Here is a 6,059-nt window from a genome sequence, read left to right as displayed (position 1 = left end):
TCCCGTAACGCATGCAGGAAATTCATAAATTTACATTAATAAATGTATCTTCACATTATTTTCCTGTGCTTCTATTTGTTTTGAAACAGTTGGGGGTTGTATAAACCGACAGTGCCTTCAGAAAGTATTCATACCCCTTGACTTGTTCCACGTTTTGTTATGTTACAGACTGAATTCAAAATGTATAAAAAAATATATAAATTCCAACCATCCACACACAATGCCCATAATGACAAAGCGAAAACATGTTTTTAGAAATGTTTGCAAATGTACTGAAAATTAAACACATAAATATCTAATTTGCTTAAGTATTCACACACCTGAGTCTATACTTTATACAGTCTTTCTGGGTTAGTCTCTAACTTACACCTGGAATGTCCAACATTTGCCCATTATTCTTTACAAAATTCTTCAAGCTGCTACAAATTGGTTGTTAATAATTGCTAGACAACCATTTTCAAGTCTTGCCAAGTCAAAACTAACATCTATTGTCTTCTTGGTAAGCAACTGCAGTGTAGATTTAGCCTTTTTAGGTTATTGTCCTGCTGAAAGGTGAATTCATTTCCCAGTGTCTGGTGATAAGCAAACTGAACCAGGTTTTCCTCTAGGATTTTGTATTCATATTTATTAAGGATCCCCATTAGCTGGTAAGCAACTAAGGCAGCAGATACTCTTCCTGGGGTTCAGAAACATTAAGGCAATTATATATACAATTTAAAAGATTACATGACATTACATTTCTTACCACTTTATCCAATACATTTTGTGTGTTACCTCAGGCCACTAATCCACTATCACATATCTACAATACAACATCTATGTGTACGAGTGTGTAGAGTGTGTCTTATCATGTGTATGAGTGTCTGTGCCTGTGTGTGTCTCTTCACAGTCCCTGCTGTTCCATAGGGTGTATTTTTATCTGTTTTTTTACATCTGATTCTACTGCTTGCATGGGTTACCTGATGTGGAATAGAGTTCCATGTAGTCATGGCTTTATGAAATACTGTGCGCCTCCCACAGTCTGTTCTTGACTTGGGGATTGTGAAGAGACCTTTGGTGACATGTCTTGTGGGGTAAGCACAGGTGTTCGAGCTGTGTGTTAGTAGTTTCAAACCAAAACTTTTATTGGTCACGTACACATGTTTAGCAGATTGAGGGTGTAGCAAAATGCCTGTGTTTCTGTGTTAATATCTAAAAAGTAATATCTAACCATTTCTAACAATTTCACAACAATACACACAATACATACAAATCTAAGTAAAGGAATTAAGAATATATAAATATGGACGAGCAACGTCAGAGCGGCATAGACTAAGATTACAGTATAATACAATATAATACAATATATACAAATGAGTTGAGTAATGTAAAATATGTATTCATTATTAAAGTGACTAGTGTTCCATTTCAACAGACACCTCAGTCCGTACCGCATGTCAATACTTCTAACAAAAACAAGTAGCGATGAAGTCAATCTCTCCTACACTTTGAGCCATGAGTGATTTACATGCAAATTATTCATGTTTGTTCTCCGTGTACATTTAAGAGCCAGCTGTGCTTCCCTGTTTTGAGCCCGACTGAATACGACTGAACAGTAGTGCAGGTGCGACAAAACTAGAGCCTGTAGGACCTGCCTTGTCGATAGTGTTGTTAAAAAGGCAGAGCAGTGCTTTATTATTGACAGACCTGTCCTCATCTTAGTTACTGTTGTATCAAAATGTTTTGACCATGACAGTTTACAATCCAGGGTTACTCCAAGTAGTTTAGTCACCTCAAACTGATCAATCTCCATGTTATTTATTACACGATTTGGTTGAGGTTTAGGGTTTAGTGAATGATTTGTCCCAAATACAATGCTTTTAGTTTTTGAAATATTTAGGACTAACTTATTCCTTGCCACCTATTCTGAAACTAACTGTAGCTCTTTGTTAAGTGTTTTTTCCTGTGCTTCGCTCAATTCCATTTATTTTTTATCCTGAAAAACTCCCCTGTCCTTTATAATTACAAGCATACATCTAACACGACTCAGGATAAGACAGTTCGAATCTCAGATGTTTATAACAAAACAGGGTGCAGGCAAACGGCAGGTCCAGGGCAGGCAGAGGTCGATATTCCAAGACAGGGTCAAACAGGAGACAAAAGGCTGAGGAAACAGGAGACAAAGGGCTGTGAGACAGAGGTTTGGTCCTAGACACATGAAACATGAGATGTAGACGGAGGGTGCGGGGCAACAGAAGACGAACAGCAGAGGGGCTAAGAATCTTAGAGATGGGGAAAGGGCTGATAAAATGGGGGGCATGTTTACTGGACTCCATCCGGAGGAGATCCCGAGTGGACAGCCATTCGATAGCGGGGAGCAGGGGTCCTGGGGCAGTCCGCCTGTCACAGATAGCTTGAGGTGGTCTTGAGAAGAGAGGACCGAGCTCTCTTCCAGGTACGGCGATAGCAGCGGACGAACATCTGGGCCGAGGGTATGCTGACCTCTTCCTCTTGCCTCTTGCTCAAGGAAGAGCGGGGGCTAATATCCCATGGAACACTCGAAAGGCAAGAGACCAGTGGCCAAGCTAGGAAGGGTGTTGCGTGTGTATTCCACCCACACACGTTTCTGGCTGGGGTTGGCAGAGACGAGGCAACGAAGAGCCATCTCCAGGTCCCTGGAGCACCCTGGACAGGCTCGAAAGCCGAGGTGATGAGTGGTAGCGGTTCTTAATCGTCATGTCATTAAGGCTCGGTAGTCGATACACGGGTGCAGGGTTTTGTCCTTCCACCCTGCGCCAGTGGAGGCAGAAGGATGGATACACCCTGCAGCCAAGGAGACCTCAATGTAACTTTCCATCGCCTTGGTCAAGGAATAAAGCCACCCAGAGGTGGTGTAGTGCCCAGGAGAAGGTCGATAACCCAGTCATAGGGCCAATGTGCAGGGAGCGATGTTGCACTGGCCTTGTTGAAAACCTCCCGGAGGTCCTGGTACTCCGTGAGGTTTGAGGCTTTTTCCTAGCCAACAGGAAGACATCCCGGGGCAGGCTGAGCCGACTTCAGGCAATGAGCGGGCAGAACGGGTTCCAACCCTTGACAGAACCAACAGTTCAGTCGATAAGGGGATTGTGTCTCTGGAGTCATCAAAACCACAGGTTTCTGAAGAAATTTGATGAGCAGAAATTGCATAGACTCACTGTGGTTACCTGACACTCGCAGGTTGATAGGAACCTTATTGTGGGTGACTCTGCCAATAGAGTGTCCATCCAGCACTCTGGGAATGGAGAAGGGTTGAGTGGGGATTCCCAGCTCTGACACCAGGGTAGTATCCATAAAACTCTTGTCTGCCCCAGAGTCAATGAGTACCCGGAGAGATTTTGACTGGTCACCACACAGAAGGACGGCATGGAGAGGGATACGAGTACTGGGAGATTGAATATTCTCAGTACGGCCCACCAGCGTAAAACTTATCAGCCTGTCTTTTAATGGACAGGTAGAAATTAAATGACCGGTAGAACCACAATACAGACAGCTCTTGGTGATCAGTCTGCGTAAACGTTCGGCAGGAGACAATCCAGCTCTGCCAAGTGGCATAGGCTCCGGAGGAGGCGAGTCAGCAGACCTCGGTGATTCCCGGGGGAACTCGGGTAACCTCGGATTCTCTCAGTAATGTAGATGCCGGTGACTACCCAGATTCCTCGAGGCGAGGTAGGATCCTTGGATGAGCGAGTGTGACTGGGAACAGACATCATCTCCCTCCTACGTTCCTGTTGCCGCCCATCGATCCGTACGGTCAAGGCGATGAGAGAGTTGAGATCCATGGGCAGTTTCCGGGCTGTGATTTTGTCTTTAACCTCCTCCGATAATACATGAAGGAACGTGTCGAACAGGGATTCCAGGTTCCAGACACTCTCAGCGGCCAACGTGCGGAAATCGACACCATAGTCTGCTACACTATTGGAGTCTTGACGTAGTAAGCTTAGCTTCCAAGCTGCCTCTCTCCCGGACGAAAGAGAATCTAACATATTTTTTACCTCCGCCATGAACTCCTCCAGATTGAAGCACACAGTGGATTGTTGCTTCCACACCGCAGTAGCCCAGGAAAGAGCCCTCCCGGACATCAGCGTTATAAGGTACGCCATCTTCGAGCGGTCCGAGGGAAAAGAACAGGGCTGCAGCTCAAAGATGAGGGAGCACTGTGGGAGTAATGCCCGACAGGTTCCTGAAACTCCAGCATAGTGCTCCATTGGAGGTAGGCGGGGTTCTCGGGAAGCCGGTGGTGGGTTGGGGAGACGCGCTACTGACAGCATGGTTACTGAGAGGCTGGGAGGTTACTGATGTGGCTGGCTGCCTAATAGACAATCCGTGGAATTGCACCAGCAATGTATTGAAAGTCCAGTCATGGTGTTTCGCCAAGGTCTGGAATCCTTCCATAAGATTTTGAAGTAACTCCTTGTGTCTTCCAATGGTGGCTCCTTGGGAGGAGACAACATTGCGGAACTGGTCCTTGTCTCCTTGGTCAGTCATGGCCAGTCCACACTAACATGACTCAGGATAAGACCCAGATGCAGACACAAGAGGCAGACAGTTCGAATCATAGATGTTTATTACAAAACAGAGGGCAGGCAAACAGCATGGCCAAGGCAGACACAGGTCGGTAATCCAAGACAGCTTTAAACAGGGACAGAATGGCAGGCAGGCTCAGGGCATTTAGAATGGTTAGAACCGGGAGGACTAGAAAACAGAAACTAGAGATACTGGAAAATGGGAGAACACGCTGGTAAGACTTGACAAGATAAGACGAACTGGCAACAGACCAACAGAAAACACAGGTAAGTACACAGGGGATAAACGGGGGAAATGGGAGACACCTGGTGGGGGGTGGAGACAAGCACAAGACAGGTGAAACAGATCAGGGTGTGACAAAATCCAAAGTATAATTAGTAACTTCTCCATACTACGAGGGATATTCAATATCTGCTTTTTTTTACTACCCATCTATGTCACGGATCCCTCTGGAACTTTCATTAGGCACACCTGGCCCCTATTCCCAGTGATTAGTAGTTGTATAAGTGTGTCCTTGGTTTCCCATTGTCCGGTCAATAATTGTTACATTGTCTGTTGGGGCGTGTGAGTACCTATGCTGTGTGTTTTAGCTTTTGTGCCATTGTGGATTGCGCAGATGATTACAGGTCTCGTCCCATGTGTTAATCATTGTGCCCTTGTGTTATTTATTTGAGGTACTCCTCACTCTTTTGTTTTGGGTTTCTACCCTGTGTTTTCTATAGTGTTTGTTTGGTCTACGTCCTCTTGCCTTTACACGGCACGCCATAATTTGGGTGTAATTAAAAATATATATATATTACAAATTCCTTCGCCTGTCTCCTGAATCATTTATGCCCACGTGACAATCTACCAATAAGTGCCTTCTTTGCAAGGCATTAGACAACCTCCCTGGTCTATGTGGTTGAATCTGTGTTTGAAATTCACTGATAGACTTAGGGACCTTACAGATAATTGTATGTGTGGGGTACATTGATGAGGTAGTCATTCAAAAATCTGGTTAAATCATGTTAAACACTATTGTTCAACACAGAATGAGTCCATGCAACTTATTATGTGACTTGTTAAGCAACGTTTTACTCCTGAACTAATTTAGGCTTGCCATAACAAAGACGTTGACAAAAAATAAAGAGGTGTGAATACTTTCCGAAGACACAGTACCTGTCTGCCTCTATGACCTGTGAATAACTAATGACCAGCGGCTTAGGCACGAGAAATAATGGCTGTGAGTGGCCACCGGTGTGAGAGCTCACTAAAGAGTTATTGGCAGCCCCTAACATGGAGAACAGAAAGCGCTGGGATTACATTTTAGCTGGCAATGATGTGAGTGGGATGTCCAATTCTCCGCCAAAGAAGAGGCAAGCACTGGCTGTCACCAACCAGTGCCAGGACCATTTTAAGGGCATTATTGCTTAATTGTTCTTCTCCTTTAAAGATAAAATCACTCTCTGAAAGATGATCTACTCTAAAATTGGTCCTCAGGTCATGCAGGGCCATAAGAGTTGTAATGAAGAAACTTC

Source organism: Oncorhynchus kisutch, linkage group LG1 (genome assembly GCF_002021735.2).
Source record: "Oncorhynchus kisutch isolate 150728-3 linkage group LG1, Okis_V2, whole genome shotgun sequence".
Lineage (NCBI taxonomy): Eukaryota > Metazoa > Chordata > Actinopteri > Salmoniformes > Salmonidae > Oncorhynchus > Oncorhynchus kisutch.
The sequence above is the reverse complement of the archived record's forward strand: the minus strand, read 5'-3'. Positions refer to the sequence as shown.